The sequence below is a fragment of the Leptopilina boulardi genome, unplaced genomic scaffold (assembly GCF_019393585.1).
Source record: "Leptopilina boulardi isolate dan_hultmark-lab unplaced genomic scaffold, ZJU_Lbou_2.1 LbouV2_1, whole genome shotgun sequence".
Taxonomy (NCBI): Eukaryota; Metazoa; Arthropoda; class Insecta; order Hymenoptera; family Figitidae; genus Leptopilina; species Leptopilina boulardi.
In genome coordinates, this window is record NW_026137640.1 from 275,875 (window position 1) to 297,599 (window position 21,725).

The 21,725-nt window shown below is 23.7% G+C and overlaps 1 protein-coding gene across 2 annotated transcripts in view; it reads right to left on the reverse strand.

The window, feature by feature from the left end:
• The window catches only part of LOC127291056 (uncharacterized), a 107,499-nt gene that overhangs the window by 81,447 nt on the left and 4,327 nt on the right, over nucleotides 1-21,725 (reverse strand). The gene's annotated exons all lie outside the window — the stretch shown is intronic.

Here is a 21,725-nt window from a genome sequence, read left to right on the forward strand (position 1 = left end):
AATCAATAAGTTAATTATTGTGATTTTGTAATTTATTATTTTTTTGAAATGCTCGTAAATGTTGCAGGTCACATTAAAAATTGATGCAATAAAATATTAATATTTATTAAAATTATAAATAAAATTATGAATAAAATATTATAGATAAAATTATAAATAAAATTATATTTTTATAATTGTGCATAAAAAATTATAAATATAGTTGCCAATAAAATTGTTAAAAAAAAAATAATACATACACGCGGAAAAAAATCTTTATCTGGAACAGCGATATGTTTCTCTAGAATGGCAAAAACTTTTGCTGTTCTATAGGTAAAGATTTCTTTTCGTATAAAATTATAAATAAAATTATAATTATAACTAAATTTTAAATAAAATTATTACCTATTATTATATTAAAAAATAAATATAAATTATTGTTAAATAAAAAAAAAATTGCTAAATTCGAAATTGTAATAACGAAAATTTATTACTTAAATAATCGAAATTTCGCAATAATAAACTAGAATAATATATATATATATATATATATATATATATATTAAAGGACCATTTTAGATATAGTTTCCACATGAATCTGCAGATAAGAACACACGTATACAAATAAGGGTAAAATATAGATATATATCTATAGATGAAGTGTCTAAGTAATTGGTCCAGTTGAAATAGAAAGCCTTTTTTTTTTTATTGTTCCATGCAGTATCGATGGCTCTTGTGAATAATGATCTATCGTTTTGTTCCCATTTATATAGGGAACTCGGCGAAAATTTTCGTTATTGGAAATGAATTCATCTAGGAATTCATTTCGAAATGGGAGAGAGAGAGAGGAAATGAAATTTGTTAATTTACGGACCATTAAAGCGAAAAGGGGTAAAGGTCACATTTGAAAAAGCGCAGTTTACTGAACTTGTTGAATGAACAAACTTGTTTTAATGTATATATATATATATATATATATGTGTGTGTGTGTGAATGGCAAATGCAATTTTCAAATCGAATTAGAGACGAAAACTTTTACTTTTTGTTTTGTTTTTCCATATATATATATATATATAGTAATAAAAGAGAATTTTTTTTTCGCGCAGCAGGGATTGAAAACTTTTAATTATTTGAAAATGCTTGTTTTGCTGCATAAACTTTCCTAAGTATCATAATTGAGAAAACTTCTCAATGTACTTAAGAAGTGTTTACGCTTATTTCAAACTAGCATTTTAAATCGAGGGCTTTAAAAAAACTTTGTTTTTTTTTCCTTTTTTTTCAAAATCCTCTACAAAGAGTCGTATACTTATTTTTTTTTTCAAGTTTCTATATGGACCAATCATTATTTTTTTTTATGCAAACGATGTAACTTTTTTTGTATTTACTTTTTATTTTTAATATAGAAAGTTAAAAAAAAATGGAAAAAATGTTTATTAAAAAAATATGTATTTAAATAATTGTAAAAAGAAATTGAATAAATTTATAAAAAGTGATAACGAAATTATGTTTTATATTTTAACGAAAAGAAATAATTGAGGATCAGTTTTCAAACTATTATTATTATTATTATTATTATTATTATTATTATTATTATTATTTGAATTTAAATATTGAAGTTGGTTTGCATGCTACATCAATATTTCCCATTGTTGAAAAGTGACGCGTTCTCCATACCCTTAAACGACTACTACTCCTGACAACGACAAACGCTAGAGGCAAAATTTTGTTATTAAATATCTCAAATAGAAACCCAGGAATATTATATTCCATGCGACACAAAGTTACAATTTTGATATCTAAACTACCTTTCCTTTTACTTTATTATTATTTAAACTTTACATAGAGCTGAATATACATTTCGAAATAAATCTCTAGTATTTATATATATATATATATAATGAATAAGAGAAAATATAATACATTACTAAATATCGAATATTAAAATATCATTTTCAAATTTAAAAAAAAAATTATTAATAAAAAATATATATTTTTTTATATAAATGAAAAATTTTATATACAAACAATATTTTAAAAGAGTGGATAGTGTACCTACAAAGAAAAAAATATATATAGAATTTTTTTTTTTTTTCTAAAAAAAGGGTATTTTTTCTCTTTTTGTAATTTGTGCTAAAATATTTCAACTATTTTTTTAAAAACTTTTTTAACAAAAAAGAAATTAAAAAAAAATGTTTCTCCAAGAAAATATCTAATTCAAAATGTTCTTATAATAAACATTTTAACGTATCCCAAGTAGAAATATCCGTAGCTCGCCGTAATTAAACACCGGCATGGTACTGATCCAATACTGGATGTCGGTATTGACTTTCAGTACTGGCAGTGTACTGACTAATACACCGAATCAGTACTATGTCGGAGGTAAAAAAATATTAAAACCAGTACTGGCAGTACACTGTCATTCACACCGAATCAGTACTATGTCGGTGATAAAAAACATTAAATGAAAAAGTCTTTAAATTATTCCAATAGATAGAAAACGATGATTTTTTATTTAAAAAAATGTATATTAATTTCCTTCGAATACTTTCCCTCAAAATTTTGGATGTAATTGTAATGTATTATTATATACCTATATAAAATATATTTATGTTTTTTAGTTATTTTAGTACTCATTGAAATATGTGCATTAAGTTATTTATCATGCATACAATAACAATAAGTTGAGAATTTTTTTCTAATAGTTTTAAAAATAAAGCAAATGTAATTTTTTCACTGTAATTTTTAAATATTATTAATAATTAAATATTAAATTTAAAAAATTTTTCACCATTCATATTTTACAGTCGTCTTTTATTAACTTATTTTTAATTATGTAATTCATCAATCATTTTTGTCTGTTTTAATATTATTTACGGTAAAAATAATTTATTAAAAATATTTAACTGAAATTGATATCCAGTTTTATTTCATTAAATCTTTGTAAAAATTGAAAAAATTTTGTGAGTTTAAAAAATTTAAGAATGAATTCATTTTATTTTCGTGATCAATAGATAATACAAACTTTGAAATCAAAACTTTTGTATTAGGTGAACTACTTCAAGTCAGCACTTCAAGCCAGCGCGGCTGTGCGGTATGCGTATCTGACTTGCGTTCCAAGGGTTTAGGGTTCGATCCCCCATGCGTGCGAGATTTTTCGTTCTTAGTTTTAAGTGTTATAAGTACAATATTTGTTCATGTGTAATATCAATTATTAAATAATTATTAAATTATGTATAAGTGCAAAGTAAAAAAAATTAAATATTAAGAATTTAAAAAAATAAAAAAATTTACAACACAAATTATTTTTTGTAAAATAATTTATTAAAAATAAAATAATTTAATTAATATAAATGATAATTATTATTTTAATTATTTATTGTTAATAATATTTTATATATTCTAAATAACATTAACTATTATTGGCTTCACATTACCTGTTCGTGGTAAAAATGGGAGTAATAAGCTAATAAGGATGAAATTTGCATTGGAAAGCGTGTTTTAGCATTTTGTAAAAAAGTGAGATTTTAAGTCCGGATGAGTACTTTGCCAGTATTATGCCAGTATTATTCTAGTACTACGTTAGTACTGGTGAGCGGGACAAAATCAGTACTGGACAGCGTTACCAGCCAGGGTTGGTCCACTACTGGCCCAGTACGGCAGTCAGTACCGTTATACTGACTGGCAGTGTTGGGTCAGTACTATGCCAGTGGTACATTTCTACTTGGGTATATATAAAAGAAATCACATTTAAGCCAGTTATTGGATTTGAAAAAAAGTGGTAAGTCGTTAAAGGAAGGCAATAATCGGGTTTAATCCACTGTAATTGAATTTTCATTAAAGTAATTGATTTTCATGTTCCACTTAAAATTTTAACGTATAAAATTGGTCGCCTATATATAGATATATATATATATATTAAAATCCACAAAGTAGAAATTGTAACATAAAACGAAATGCAAAATGCAAATGGAGCAATAAAAAAAAAAATTTTTTTTTCAAAAGTTCACAACTCTGGTAATTGGCATATGAAAATATGCAAACATGTACTTTATCCCAATAAATATGTAGTTATTAGCGAAATAACTTTATATTAGCTGGTATAGTCGCTTTGACGGTTTCTAAATAATTGGAAAAATTCAATTGTTTTTTTCAATAAGCAATTTAAAGTCAAAATATTCTCCATATTATTATTATATTATATTATATTATATTTTGTTAATTATTATATATTTCTATTTATGCAAATATCAAAAAAAATTAAAAATTTAATTTACTTTTTAAAGGATAAATTTTAAAGCGGAATAAATTTTCTTTTTTTCCATTCTAATTATTTACACAATAAAAATATTTATGCATATTTTAAGAAATATTGTTCAAGATGTTTATTTGAGAACCCATTACTGGCTGAGTTGACTTTAGATATGCAATTTGCAGGTGTCTACTTCAATTTGCATCCAGTGGTCTAAACTGCCCATTTCAATTTTGAGATTGAATTTTAGATTAAATTTTATGTCAGGAACAAAGTACCTTAGACGCAAAATTTGATACATATAATATTTCTTTAAAGTCATCTTCGCGCCGTCAATTTTTATCTCTTTGTAATTAAATTGACTTTTTTTATTATAAATGTATATTAAGATAGACGCTTTTATTATCGCGAGCACAAAATTTATATCTTCTAGTATATAGACGTTAATTAAAAATAATTTTTTTTTAACAGTGAATAATTACATCTAGAGTAATGATTTATTTGAAGCAAATATAATATATTTGAATTAAATAAACGTATATAAAAATATTATCTCTAAATTTCAAAAAATACAACACTGAAATTACAATTTTCTGTAGTAAACCTACATGTATAAGCCCGAATCCAAATGTATATATAGGCCTTCAGATAATACGTGAATTTCAATTAATTAAATTTGCATAGAGTTCATCAGATAGATTATATTGGGCGCATTATGCATGAATGTATACACAATGTACAATTTGGATTACGATATATAAAAATAGTCTTGGACTTGGATTTAAAAAATATTTCTCCTTAATTATTATATAATAATACCATCAGGCCTGTTAATCATTCTTATATGTATATAGTAATCACGTATCTCAAAAAAATTTCGATAAAAACGAACATACAATGAAAAAAAACATTTATTTGATTCAAATATTCGGTTAGTTGATTAAATATTTTTTTTTAAATAATTTTTATTTGAGTCAATTAAAAATACTTAGTCACGTAACATAACATCAAACTAAAAAATTATTTTTTACAAAACAAAAATTTATTTTAAATTTATTACACCAAATTTTGAAATATAGTTGTACAATTGTAAAAAAATTATTTTGAGTTAAAAATTTATTGGCAAATAATAATTATTGTATATTTTTTGTTTTTTATTTGATACAAATAAATTTATTTGATAATAGTCAAGTAACCGATTATTTATGAATCAAAATAAATTTTTTTTTCTCATTAAAAAATAAATGATTCTTATAATAAGAATATATTCACAATTTATAATGAAAAAGCTCCATTGTTGGAAAGCTCTCTCTCTCTCTCTCTATATATATACACCATATAATAATGAATTGTATTCATGAGTTGAAAATGAATTTTATAAATACGGAAATTAGTAATGAATGAGAAGTATAGCATTACTGTTATATGATGAGTGTGAAGTAATACGACAAACCCGCAGCTTTCAGTTAATTTATATTCTGTCTGCTTCACGAGATGAATACTAAAATGACAATGTCATAGAAATTCATAAATTGTACCTCTGAAACTAATTTGGATTAATTATTACCAACAGAGGAAACTTAGATATACATTCTCTCTATATGCGACAAGAAATCTCAGACGCACTTAATTAGCGAACAATTTTCACCAAGAGAGACAAAGATCTTTATATATTATAAAATCAATGACCGTGAAATATATACACTCAGAGAAATGGTATATTTGTCTCCGAGCCTACTAACTCATTTATTTGTTGCAAATATATTTTATTTCATTGAAATAAAAAATTTATTTGAGGCAAAGAAAAATTTATTTCTGACAAATAAAACTTTTATTTACGCCAAATAAATAAATTAGTAGGCTCTGAGACAAATATACGTTTATTTAACTCAAATATATTTTATTTGGTTCAAATAAATCATTTCTTTGCGTGTATATATAGATATATATGATTGTAGATGAAAATCATATATGTAAATGTTAACCACAAAACAACCATCAGAGAGAGAAAAAAAAATTTATATATCACAACTAAATTAAATTTTATTTATCTCTGAAATAATAATAATAAATTGAAAATAATATCAGTATCGAAAATTATACGAAAATAATATGAAAAATAAAAATAATAACGAAGGTGAAAAAAAATTCAATGAGAGAATAACGATACGATATACCTATATTTAATTGAATTTTCCTATCATTTGATACAAATGTAATTATCACTACATGATATACATGAATATAAAAAATAGGTTGTATATATATATAAAAGTAATTAAATAAAACGGTTTATTGTAAAATAATAATTATGATGAAAAAGCCGATAAAATGTTCGCGCAACAACCTGTTTCTTGGTCAAGTGGATATATACATATATATATATATATATATTACAAAATGAAACATGTTTTTGAAAGGCAATACCATTTTAACAAGTATAAAAAAAATACGGTCAATTCTACGATTGATTTTTTCCAGGCTCTAGGGCCACAAACGACCATAAATAGAACTCGAAATTGAAGTGGAGTTGTTCAATATTCAAGTTTGCCATTCGTTTCAGAATAAAGATATTGGACTGCTTCTTTTCCAACATCAATGAAGAGAAATGAACTTTTATTTTTTTTTTCTTTCAAGTGTACATTTAAATAAAAACTTTCAAAAAGTTTCATTATTTAATTAAAAAAAAAAAAAAACTACACCCTGAAAAAAGTAATCTCATATTTAGAGGAAAAATCCTCTTCTAATATCCTCTCAATTTTTCCTCTTAAAACAAAAGTATTCCACTTGAATGTAGAATATTTTTATTCTTTGGTGATTAATAATAAAACAAAACAATTTTTTTGAGGTTCTAATGTCAAAAACATTGAATTAAAGTTAAATAAATAAACAAATCTATTAATTAATGTAAGTAATTAACTATAAATCATTAATTATATTTAATATTTAATTAAAGATATTATTAAAGATTACTTTTTTTAGGGTGTAATCAAATTAAATCATTTCGAATTTTATTTATATTTGAGTCAATTAAATTTTATTTTTTTTTTCAAACAATTTTTATTTATTTCAAAGAAATTTGTTTAAAATAATTTTTATTTGTTTCAAAATAAATTTTATATGAAACAAACAATTTTGTATGTATTTTATTTCATAAAAGTTTTATTTATTTCAAATAAAATTTATATGATTCAAATATAAAAATTATTTAATACAAATATACATTTTATTTGTTTCAAACAATTTTTTATATATTTCAAATAAGTATTATTTGTTTCAAATACAATTTATTTTGACAATAATAAAAATTATATGACAAATAAAAATTGTTTGATACAAATAAATATATTTATTTGATAATAGTCAAGTAATATATATAGTCAGATAATAGTCAGTAATAGCGATTATATTTGAATCAAATAAATTTTTTTCAATGCATCTGTAATTTATTTGAATTAAATTCAAGTAACATGTAAAAAAAAGATATTTTAAAATCTAAATTAAAAAGGATTATATTCGATAAAATGTAGACGCTATTATATAAATATTAAAGGAAAGTGTGAATTCCACATTTTCTAAGCGAAAGAATATATTTGCATATATTCGAGCCTATAAACTGACGACAAACTCTAAAACGACTGCATAATTTATATTCTGAATAAATACGTTTTAAAGGGAGTTACGAAACATAAAAGCACGATAATTAGCAACTTATGAGTAATTAATTCTGTAAACGATCAGAGGTTAAAGTGAACTTCAAGGGAGAGAGAGGGAGTTACTTGTACTTTAATTAAAGGGTACGTTTACCTTTCGTGTGAACAAAATGTCAACATGAAATTATAAAATTAATTAATCTTTATATATACATACATGTATATATATATATATATATATATATAGATTATATAAGAGAAATTCTCAAGCTTGTCGAAGTAGTGTATATATAGCACGTTTGATAACGCGATCTCTAATACCACTAATTTCCGTTTCATTAATGTCTGCACTTCATCGATCCTTGGGACCAAATTTACGAGTTTACTTTAATTGGCAGTATTCGCCGCGTTCGTTCATTAAATTTGATTTTACCCTGGGTTTCAAGACTTATTCCTCGTTTTATATTCATCCTTTAATTAAAAGTTATTTCATTCACAGTAAATATATATATGACAAAGTTATGCGAATTTAAAGAATGTTAAAAACAAATATATTTCCCACAAAAAAAAGGAATTTAAATTATCATTTTTTTTTTTAATAATCTCCAATACACTGTCTGTCACGATTTTTGACCCACAAAAAAGTCCAACATTTTCGGAAACTAGGACCCAAAAAAAAATACCCGTGCCTGGACGTTTTGCTAGATCAAGTCGTTTGTGGTTTTTAGGGGTGCATACAACCCCTAAATGAAAAGTGACAAGATATCTTTTAAAATTATTAATATTTTATAAAACTTGGTATCAGGGGGTTTTCGGGGTCGCTGATTATTAATCTGATGTCAGATTTTCAAAAATTCAAAATGGCGGATCCAATATGGCGGTCAAAATTTTAAGAAGTTATTAATTTTTTATAAAATTTGGTATCTAGGGGTTTTTTGAGGTCGCTGATGTCGAATCAGATGTTAAATTTTCAAAATTCAAAATGGCGGATATAAAATAAAAAATTAATAACTTCTTAAAATTTTGACCGCCATATTGGATCCGGCATTTTGAATTTTTGAAAATCTCACATCAGATTAATAATCAGCGACCCCGAAAACCCCCAGATACCAAGTTTTATAAAATATTAATAATTTTTAAAAGATATCTTGTCACTTTTCATTTAGGGGTTGTTTCCACCCCTAAAAACCGCAAACGACTTGATCTATCAAAACGGCCAGACACGGGTATTTTTTTTTTTTGGTCCTAGTTTCCGAAAATGTTTGGATTTATTTGTGGGTAAAAAAAAAAGTTAAATTTTGACGGTGATATATAAAAAGTGATATCAAAATTTAACCAAACTAAAAGTTTTTTTTGGGACTAAAATTCAATTTACTGGAAATTAAATCATTTTAGAAAACTATTTTTTTTACTAAAACAAAATGACAATTATTTCCTTATTATATTCTGCCTGACTGAAGGGAACATTTACCGAGGATTAATATTATAATAGAATTTAAACCGTTTGATCCAACTGAAACTGACTTCATAACTAGAACCGAAAATAATTTACAAAATTGTAAAAAATATATTATTATAATTTAGGTATATAAATAAATAAAATTTCCACTAAGAAAAAATTTTTTTCCCGCATTTTTATCACATGATACAATATTAAAATTCCCAAGAAATCTGATGAATGCAAACATTTTTTTTTTCTCTCAATGCATCATTTGCAAAATTCTGAATTATTCAAGGACCTTATATATTTTTTTAATGAAAAAAATAAAAAATACCGCAAAAGTTACCATACAAAGAAAAAAATTTCATATTTTGCCACCTCGTCAATTTTTTTTTTTTTTTTTTTTTTTTTTTTAATATAAATGAAAAAACGTTTCTCTCTTTTTTTTATTTTGTCACCTTGATTAAACTCTATTATGATGTCATCTATTATATCAGTGATTTGAATTCAAGAGGAAATTTTTCCCTAACAAAAACTCGAGTGCAATAAATGCCAGGCTAGTTAGGAGAAAGTTGCAGAAAGTTTCTGTGTTGTTGAGAGATCTTTCAATTAGGTCTAACTCTCTCTCTCTCTCTGTCTCTCTTTTTCTCTCTTTGCCTGTTGAGCTTTCAGCTTCATTCATTGTAATTAGTGGAAGTGGAAAAACTGTCACAAAAAAAAAGTTTTCTTTCCTTTTTGTTTTTTAAGGGAGGAGGGGAGGGGGGTGAAAGATGGTTTGTCGCGTCGAAATTCAATAGGATTTTGAAGTTTGATGCTGTGTGTGAGGGCGGTTATTTATATTCATGAAATCCAAGTATATAGTTAAGGTCAGTTATATAACTTAAGTAAATGCAATGCAAATGGAAATGTAAATGTAAATTCATTCGCTTGAGGATTTACATAAAAATTAACTATCGCAGTGTATATATATATACGAATTCGATCAGAATACTATATATAGAAGTTGACCTAAATGAAATTTGAACTTACTTTGGGACGCGCGAGAGACGCGAAGATAAGTCATATTTTAGTTTTAACTGGAACGTGACATAAAGTGCAGGTCTCGCTTTATCATTTACATCTCGTTTTATACTAGAATGGTTACAGTTTCGCACTATATAATTAATTACGCTAGATAAATTTCATTTCTCGCCGTCGGCCGCCGAATAGAGCGCGCATCTATCAGTACCAAGAATCACATTTAAAATTTCACTATCATGGCTTTTAATAATAGTTTTTTTTTTTGCAAATTTAATTAATTTATGTCTAATTAAAAAAAAAGGTTTTCTTTAATTATTTTTATTTAATATAAATGAAAGAAAAGAAGAAAACAATTGTTTTTTAAACTGAATTTAATTATAGGTATTTTTGTTATTGATATTAATAAAAATTGTTTGAAACAAATAAAACATTGAAACAAATAAAATTTATTTGACTCTGAAAAAAGTAGTATATCTTTTCTCTGGATGCAGTTGCTATAAATTCTTTAATAATGAAAATTTGGAAATGAAAATTCAAACTTACTTTTTGAATATATTTATAAGAATTTTAATTAAATTGCAAGGAAATATGTTCATAGAGTTTTTAAACTTTTTTAATTTCGATTATCAATACTTTTTTTTTTAATTGAACTTTGATTAAAATTTATGAAATCTTATAGTATAAATTTTTCTGCAAAAAAACAATTAAGAAAAATGATTATTTAATTTTACTTAACGAAATTATTTTAATTAATAAAAGTTTCGGAATAATTTCAAACAATTTTTTTCTATAAATTAAAAATTAACTACTTTCGCTTTTTTTTATAATTGCTCCCTGTTTAAATTTTATTCTTTCAATTTAGACTATAATATATTTTTTAATAATAATTAATCTCATCCCATTTTAATTTTGTTATTTATTTAAAAAAAAAAAATGGCTTTATAAAATTTGACTTCTCGCACATTTAGTATAAAATTGTATATAGGATTTGCAGGTTCTGCAATCTATTTCAAGATCTATTTTATTGCAGTCGTTGAGCTGAACCAGCCACACGTGCACAACACTTGATACTTTGAAGCAGATAAATCTGGGAGGTAAAAAACTTGCAATTTTTTTCCAAGAGTACTTTTTTTTTAACTTTAGAGACATTTCCGCAGTGGGGTATTCTATCTGGTGATACCGGACAGTCAAAAGCGGAACTAAAGTTGTAAGGGTAGTTGAAAACTACAAGAGTATGGAAGAGTGAAAGAGAGAGAGAGAGAGAGAAAGAGAGAGACCGCTAAGCTCGAGCAATAAAGTTTTCCTGACAATTTTTAGAAGTTGTATTACTCTAATGACGGTTAAATTTTCTCATACATACATATAACTTGTTGTCTAGAGTTTTATTTTGTTTTTCAAACTTTTGACAATCCACAGATAAATTGACGTAATTCTTGTATCTGTTATTTTATTATATAAATTTATTTACATAATATAAATATATATATATATATATATATTTAAATAATTTAAATTAGTGAAAATTTCCAATTTACATTAATTTTTCACTAAAACTTTCGTTAAAAAAAATATTACTAATATTTTTACTAAAAATTAAAGAAAATTTCTATATTTTGAATTAATTTACTAGGTTAATTATTTTCACTAATTTAAAAGAGGGTATCTTTTTGAGACGCCTACTTTTTCCTCAATTTTTAAATAACCGAATTTTTAATTAACATAATTTAAAATTACAAAAGTGTTAATAAACCGAATTTAAATATTTCAGAATTTTAAAAAAACCGAATTTTTATAGTTCCAAATTTTCAGTTTACACAATAAAAAAATAATCGAAATACCATTGGTTATAATTTTTATGTTCTCGAATATTAAAATTACAGAAAATGAAAAGAGCAGAAGTTTCACTTGACAGACTTTCTGTTCAACCTAATTGCGATTGGACAAAATTTTAAGAGAACAGAAATATCAGTTAACATAATTTCAATTTTGCAGAATTTTTAGTTAACATAATTTAAAATAAACAGAAATGTCATTTGACATAATTTTTATGTTCTCGAATTTTAACTTTTCCGAAAATAACAGAAATTTAACTTGACAGACTTTCTGTTCAACCGAATTGTGATTGGACAGAAATTTAAGAAAACAGAAATATCATTTGTCATAATTTTAATTTTGCCGAATTTTTAATTTACAGAATTGAAAAACAACCGAAACACCATTTGTCAGAATTTTTATGGTCACAAATCTCAGATTAACCGAAAATGAAAACAGCAGAAGTTTCACTTGACATACCAAATCCATTGTGTATTCATTGTTTAAACAATCATCAACAATGGATTTATTCTATCAAATGAAAGTTCTGCTGTTTTTATTTTCGGTTAATTTGAGATTCGAGAACATAAAAATTATGACAAATGACATTTATGTTTATTTTTAATTATGTAAACTAAAAATTCTGCAAAATTGAAATTATGTTAACTGATATTTCCGTTATCTAAAAATTCTGTCCAATCACAATTCGGTTGAACAGAAAGTCTGTCAAGTTAAATTTCTGTTATTTTTATTTTCGGAAAAGTTAAAATTCGAGAACATAAAAATTATGTCAAATGACATTTCTGTTTATTTTAAATTATGTTAACTAAAAATTCTGCAAAATTGAAATTATGTTAACTGATATTTCTGTTCTCTTAAAATTTTGTCCAATCGCAATTAGGTTGAACAGAAAGTCTGTCAAGTGAAACTTCTGCTCTTTTCATTTTCTGTAATTTTAATATTCGAGAACATAAAAATTATAACCAATGGTATTTCGATTATTTTTTTATTGTGTAAACTGAAAATTTGGAACTATAAAAATTCGGTTTTTTTAAAATTCTGAAATATTTAAATTCGGTTTATTAACACTTTTGTAATTTTAAATTATGTTAATTAAAAATTCGGTTATTTAAAAATTGAGGAAAAAGTAGGCGTCTCATCTTTTTAATTTAAAGTCAAAAGTTATTTTTTCCGGAAGATTTGTAAAATGTACCAGAAAAGGGAAAAAATAGAGCAAAAATGAATATTTCTGTTTATTCGCAAGAAAATGCAATGCTTTTCTAATTATGACGAAGTTCTGATTCAGTTTTCTCCAGCTTTAAATGTCTGATATTGCAGAAACTGTAATAACTATATATATAATTATATATATATGTATATATCTATATAAAACAAGAAAAGTAACTTATTAACAATTTCAATTCCAGAGAAAGAAGAAAAAAGTCTTTTATTATACCCGGATACTATTTTAACTTCTTAAGTCGAGATCCGCAAATCAAAAAACTGCTGTCTACCACCCAAGTAGAAATGTGCCACTGGCATAGTACTGACCCAACACTGCCAGTCAGTATAACGGTACTGACTGCCGTACTGGGCCAGTAGTGGACCAACCCTGGCTGGTAACGCTGTCCAGTACTGATTTTGTCCCGCTCACCAGTACTAACGTAGTACTAGAATAATACTGGCATAATACTGGCAAAGTACTCATCCGGACTTAAAATCTCACTTTTTTACAAAATGCTAAAACACGCTTTCCAATGCAAATTTCATCCTTATTAGCTTATTACTCCCATTTTTACCACGAACAGGTAATGTGAAGCCAATAATAGTTAATGTTATTTAGAATATATAAAATATTATTAACAATAAATAATTAAAATAATAATTATCATTTATATTGATTAAATTATTTTATTTTTAATAAATTATTTTACAAAAAATAATTTGTGTTGTAAATTTTTTTATTTTTTTAAATGCATAATATTTAATTTTTTTTACTTTGCACTTATACTTAATTTAATAATTATTTAATAATTGATATTACACATGAACAAATATTGTACTTATAACACTTAAAACTAAGAACGAAAAATCTCGCACGCATGGGGGATCGAACCCTAAACCCTTAGAACGCAAGTCAGATACGCATACCGCACAGCCGCGCTGGCTTGAAGTGCTGACTTGAAGTAGTTCACCTAATACAAAAGTTTTGATTTCAAAGTTTGTATTATCTATTGATCACGAAAATAAAATGAATTTATTCTTAAATTTTTTAAACTCATAAAATTTTTTCAATTTTTACAAAGATTTAATGAAATAAAACTGGATATCAATTTCAGTTAAATATTTTTAATAAATTATTTTTACCGTAAATAATATTAAAACAGACAAAAATGATTGATGAATTACATAATTAAAAATAAGTTAATAAAAGACGACTGTAAAATATGAATGGTGAAAAATTTTTTAAATTTAATATTTAATTATTAATAATATTTAAAAATTACAGTGAAAAAATTACATTTGCTTTATTTTTAAAACTATTAGAAAAAAATTCTCAACTTATTGTTATTGTATGCATGATGAATAACTTAATGCACATATTTCAATGAGTACTAAAATAACTAAAAAAACATAAATATATTTTATATAGGTATATAATAATACATTACAATTACATCCAAAATTTTGAGGGAAAGTATTCGAAAGAAATTAATATACATTTTTTAAAATAAAAAATCATCGTTTTCTACCTATTGAAATAATTTAAAGACTTTTTCATTTAATGTTTTTTATCACCGACATAGTACTGATTCGGTGTGAATGACAGTGTACTGCCAGTACTGGTTTTAATATTTTTTTACCTCCGACATAGTACTGATTCGGTGTATTAGTCAGTACACTGCCAGTACTGAAAGTCAATACCGACAGCCAGTATTGGATCAGTACCATGCCGGTGTTTAATTACGGCGAGCTACGGATATTTCTACTTGGGCAATCTTGTTAAAGTTGGGTATATAAAAAGAATTCATTTCATTGTTTGTGGCAGAAAAAGTTCAGATCTACTAATTAAGGTTGTAACTTACAGAAAATCTTCAACACTGACACTAATAATGAAATTTCTTGTTTTCTGTCGTATATACGTATATATATATTAATTATTATACCATCATTAACACACAATTTCATTTTCAAGAATTATTTACTAATATATTGATTGTAAATTAACCTCCGCGATTATATATTCTCTAAATTTCAATTATAATGAGAATTCGTTCATTAATTCAAATTAGTAGAAATTTTCAATAATTTTTTAATAAAATTTTGAATTAATAATATATTTTTAACTAAAGTTTTAGTGAAAAATTACTAAAATTAGTATAATTTAATAATTTCTATCGATGCATTGACAAAAAATATTTAATTGATTCAAATAATCGATTACTTGAACTAGACAATTTTTATTTGAATTTATTTATTGAATTAATTAATTAATTTAATTTATTATTAATAAATAAATTAATATTATGAATTATCATTTAATTAATTATTTAATACAAATAAATATTTATTTGATAATATAGTCAAGTAACCGATTATTTAAATCAAATAAAATTTTTTTTTCACCGTAGTTTTAATTAATGGTAAAAATAGTAGTTATAATTAAAAAAAAATACTAAAATTTGTGAATGATTAAAAAAAAATTGGAAAAAATACCTAATAATTATTGAATAATTATTTAAACAGGCGTTGTTTTTATATTCCTTATTATTAATTTATTAAATCCGTAAAGTGTAAAAGTAATCCCGTGTATATAAAAAGAGTAAATTTTTATGAGCTCGTTTTTGCTGAAACGATGTGTACAATATTATCTGAAAACTTGGCACCCTTTAACTGTCTTGTATTTATAGAACGTTTTATGTCTGGCAAATATAACCATGAAACCTTTTTTTTTTTTTTTAATAAATATTGTAAAAATTTCATTATATTGTAAATATTATCCACAAACTTTAGAATTTTACGATAAATGCAATATTTTATTTAATTTTATATTGAAATTCAAAAAAATATTCTTTTATTAATTATAGGAGATAACATTTGGAAAATATTTACTATAGAAAAATAGAATTTAAAAAAAAAACTGAATTTCTGAAATAAAAAATATAGTGTAAAAAAGCCATTTACTTATTAATATCTCTCTTGTTACATTTAATTAAAATTTTAATTAAATTCCAGTACATTTAATAATAAACACGCACGATATTTTCGATACATAATTATTGCCCTCGCAGATTACTTTTACATAATTATTAATTATATATATTCAGTAGTTAATTTTTATTTATTTTAATAATAGCCATTAGAATTTGTGTATCAAAATGAAAATATATATTTAATTTTTGAATTTTTAAATACAAAATAATTTCTAAACGAATTTTCCTTCACTCAGAACAATTAATTTTCCGAAAAGTCGAGAAATTCGGTGTGAAATTTATTTTTTTAAAGAAAAGTACATATATAGGTATATAAAAAAAGTAGAAAGAGTCGTTAAAGAAGCTTTTCAGCTTTTCGACTTCGGTTAGAAGAAAAAAAGAATATAAAAACAAGATTTGCCATACAAGTTTTTTTTGTGTTTTGAAAAAATAGTAATAGAAAATAGTAAATCATTCGAAGACACAAGCAAATTTTCGAGTTTAATTTCTTTATTTTTTATCCTAATCTAAAACTCGCCCTGAGATGACACAAGAATTTCATGAAATTTAATAGTTATTCCGGAAGTGTAGGTTATATGAAATTAATATTTTGGCCTTTGCGTCTGGGTCTGACAGAACCACTGGTTTTGCTTTCCGAGCGCAAACTAAACACAATTAGTGAGCCCTTTTGCTGAATTAATCGAAACTATATGCTTATATAGTATACAAAATTTGCTTTATGGTTAAAACACTAACTGAATGTATATATATAAATTAAAATTTTCCCTTTTTTTTAAAAAAAAAAAAAAACAATAACGAATAATAATAAATTTATATTATCTATTTTAATATAAGCAGCTATAGTCTATTTATAATGAGACGGAAATAATATGTATAATAATAATTATTATTATTATTGTTTTAATGATACTATTATGAAGCATTTCGTTTGTTTTAGATAATGTATGTCATATATAATTAAAAAAAAAAAACTTTTCAGTCATTAGTTCATTGAGGGAAGAAATTCTACCTGTAGACTTCCAATTAAAAGTCTGCAAATATGGAAATGTAAAGCACACACATGGAAAGCTCTTTCAACGGATATGAATTGAATTCCGATATATAAAGAACCTCACTGAATCATTGAAATTACAATTCAAAAATGATAAGATTACTTTCAATTAACCATTAATGTTAATTATACGAAGCTAGATATATATTTAGTATTATTATTGAAAATTTATTTTCGCGTATATTATATTCAATATACAATTATCATTCTATTCTTTCATACTATATTATATAGTAATTGAAATAGCAATTTTTAAAATAATAGAATAAAAAAATAGTGAAAAATAAAGAATTAAATAGATTGTTTTTTTTTTGTTTAAAATGAAAATTTTAACTAATATTATAAATGTACTATTGATTGCAACTATAATTTATTATAAATACCATTAATTATAAACCAGACTAATTGTGATCACCATTGATAGTAATATTTTTATGATGATGATGATGATAATTATAATAATAAAATAATAATAATAAAAATAATATAATAATAATAATAATAATAATAATAATAATAATAATAATAATGATAATAATAATAATAATAATAATAATATAATAATAATAATAATAATAATAATAAAAATAATAGTAATAGCAATAATAATAAAAAATAATGATAAAAATTGTTAAAATTTCGCAGTTTAATAAGATGAAATTCAGAGATAAACAGAGAGTTATTTGATACCCCGGAGGGTGGAAATTGTTTATTTGAAGGTAAGTTCACAGCTTAAGATTTATAGCTAGTGATTTGGAATCTGAAACAAGAAGGACATTCATAGCCTGCCACAAGCTAAAGGGTATTAATTCTATAATAGGTATACGTATGTTAATGAATGGGAATTTCTCGAATTCCTCTTTAATGCGAATACAGATCGTCTCGAAATTGCAAGTAACGTACGGTATATACGATTATATGCTCCTAGAAATCCGGTATGTTATAAACGTTTATTCAATAAATATTCCATTATATTTATATAATATTATATAAATTATTAAAATTTATAAATTGTTAATTTCACTTTACTAATTTTTTTTTTATTCATTCCATTTAATATTTCATTTTTTATTTATAAATTTTCATTCAATTTTTATAAGTCGCAACTTCTGACTGAATTGTCCAATTTTAGTTTTAAATATAAATTTAAATTTATTTAATTAAATTTAATTATTTCAGTTTTTGTTAAATAAACTGAGTTAAATAAATTTAATAATAAAGACATTCTTCAATGTATAAAACAAATCATTAGTGAATAAATTCTGTTCTATTTTAGTTTTAATTTATTTAATTGAAGTTTATTATTTTAGTTTTTAATTTCAATTTTTAATACAATGTTTTATAAATTTAACTTTAATTTAATTCGCGAGTAAATAAAATTATTTTTCATTTATAAACTATAAATAAATTATTTTAGAATATTTTCTGCGGAAAAAAATTTGTTTAATCAACTTTCTGTTAGATAAATAAATATTATATATGATAAATGGATCAAAAAAAAAAAAAAAACAAAAATAATGCAGAAGAAAATGTATATATAAATTTACGGAGAAGTTGACCAAAATTTTGCGTGAAAGGAATACATAATTGAGATCTAGAGTTGATTTTTAGTTAACTTTTCTTTTTTGTGGGATGAAAGCTCTTTCCCACAAAAGTGTTGAAAAAAAAAGTTCTTTACCTTATCATCTTTACACGGATGACGTGGCAAAAGACTTACGAAGAAACGTTGTGGCGCGAGTAAAAAAAAAAACTCTGAATAAAATGAGGAATAAAAATCATGGTCAGAATTAGATGTTGATTAAGAAAATTGTTTTAACGCGCAAATGAAAACAAAAAAAAAAATATTCCGTTGATTAGAATTTTTTTATTATTTAATTCTATAAATTTTTTACTGCAGTATGTTTAACATTTTTTTTATAAGAAAATAATTTTCTCGCTTCAAACCGCGCAATATAGAAAATTAACTTACATCTATATATTTACTCAGGGAATTAGATTTCTATTTTCGCGTAATGTAAATACTGATTTCACGGCCTTGGCGCAATTTAACAAAATCTGTAATTCGACGTTACACTGATACTAAATCAACAGTGAAATTAATTAATCATGGAATAATTAGATTCTTGTTCTCCTATAATACACGTTATTATTAATGTTTATATTTTAATTAAAGATTTCGAGCAATTAAATTTATTATTTATACTAATTTATACTATTTTTATTTTTTCTTTATGATTAAAAAAAATTGAAGTAAATTAACTAACTGAATTTGAGAAGAAAAAAAAAAGATTTTTACCTCACATTGCGTGTCTTTCATTTTTTTTTTATTTACATCGCAGTCTGATTAAATAACATGTTGACCTTTGTCACTTAACGGAGAAAAAAAATTCACGACAGTAAAGTGGGTTAAATCCCATGAGGGTTGTCTGAGGTTTTTTTTTTATTTTCATTTTTATATTTTCATACCCAGCAAATTTTAATTAAAGGCAAGTCTCACTTTGGCTAAAAAACCACTTTTTTCTATATATGTTATTGTAAAATAATTATTTCAATCTTTCATTTTAATTAGTCCCATACTTGATATACTCGAAAGCAATTAACTTTGTATCAAAATAAACATTTTTTTTTAAATAATAAAAATGTCAAGTGAATTCTTTAAAATTGTTACTATTATTATTATTATTATTATTATTATTATTATTTTATTATCGTTATTGTAATTAAAATAATTATTATTTTATAACAAAAATTTTTAATTAAAAAAAAGAGAGTAAGAATAATATCATAATATATTTAAAAAAATATGTAAAATAAATGCTTTGAAAGGGAGGACAAATTAAATTCTTTGTTCGGTTATTGACCTCGACACAAAAAAAAAAATAGATTTAACAATACGACTCACAAACATTGAAAGTATTTTCACAAGAATGGTGTATTTCATTGCAAGTTTTTAAATGAAAGTAAACACGCGAAATAAAGGTATATACCAGAGAGTTGATTTCTCTTGGATTGAATCAAATATTATGTAAACAATTCAAAATTACAAACAATGCGCGACAAGTTTGACTCAATTGAAAATAATTCTTTTTTTCTCAAATTTGCATTTTAAAAATTCAGTTATCAATAATATTAACAACAATTAATAAAATAAATTATTTACACAGAGGCATATATATATATATATAAAGCAATTTAAAGAGCTTTGAAAAAAAATATTTAATGACTTTAACAGCAATTAAAAAACTACTAGACAATTTCTGTGGCGTCAAATTATAGCAATTCGTTTTGTGTGCGTTTTTCATGCGAACCGTGGACTTTTAATTTCATTAAAAATGCCAATTAGACCATTTTCACGACACATTAAGTCTAACTAAAAAATGCCAAAATATACCAAAGAATTTTTATTTAACCAAATAAAGCTGAATTTTCAAATCGAATTTTTATAACGAACAATTTTTACTTTACCGATTTTTTATTAGAATTCTCTATTACAATTTTTATTTAACAGAATTTCCATTTACAACAAAAAAAACAAAAAAATTAAGTAGAAAATTTAACTATATTTTAATCAGTGTATAGCTTATTTGTTTTTACATTTAAATTAATCAATTTTAAATATTATATCCAAATCCCGAAAGAGCAAAGAATAAAATTCTTGATACATGTAGAAATAACAAAAAAAAACTTCCTAAAAAAATCTTATATATCTACTATGAAAAATCGAAGTTTTCAATATTTAATGTACTACCTTTCAATGCAGAGAAAACGTGTTCCCGAGAGAATTTCGTCCAACATGAAAAATACTAAATTGGAAAAATAGTGTTGGAAATTTTATTAAAACCGCTGTTTCACAAATGTAGATTTGGTGAAACAATATTCTCATTTAATGAAACTTTTTGTATGTAAATCGAAAATTAACCATACAGTGGCATTGATGAATAAATTATTGATAATTATTATTTCAAGCGTTATAGTGAGTATTATTAATGATATTATTATTATTATTATTACTATTATTATTATTAATAATATTATTATTATTATAATTCTGCATATTTGTATTTCAAAAATGACACGCGCTTCCTAATGAACTGTTAATTTATTATTAATTAATTAATTAATAATGCAAAATATTGATTGATTTTGATTTATATAAATTTTGTTTCTCTTGAAAGAAAGAAACAAAATTTTAAATGTTTATAAACATATTTCTTTCATTTTTATATCTATAAAATATTGTTGTCCGTTAAATATTCCACGGTTTACGAGAAAAATATTGTATATAAGTAAATTGAAATACTATCAA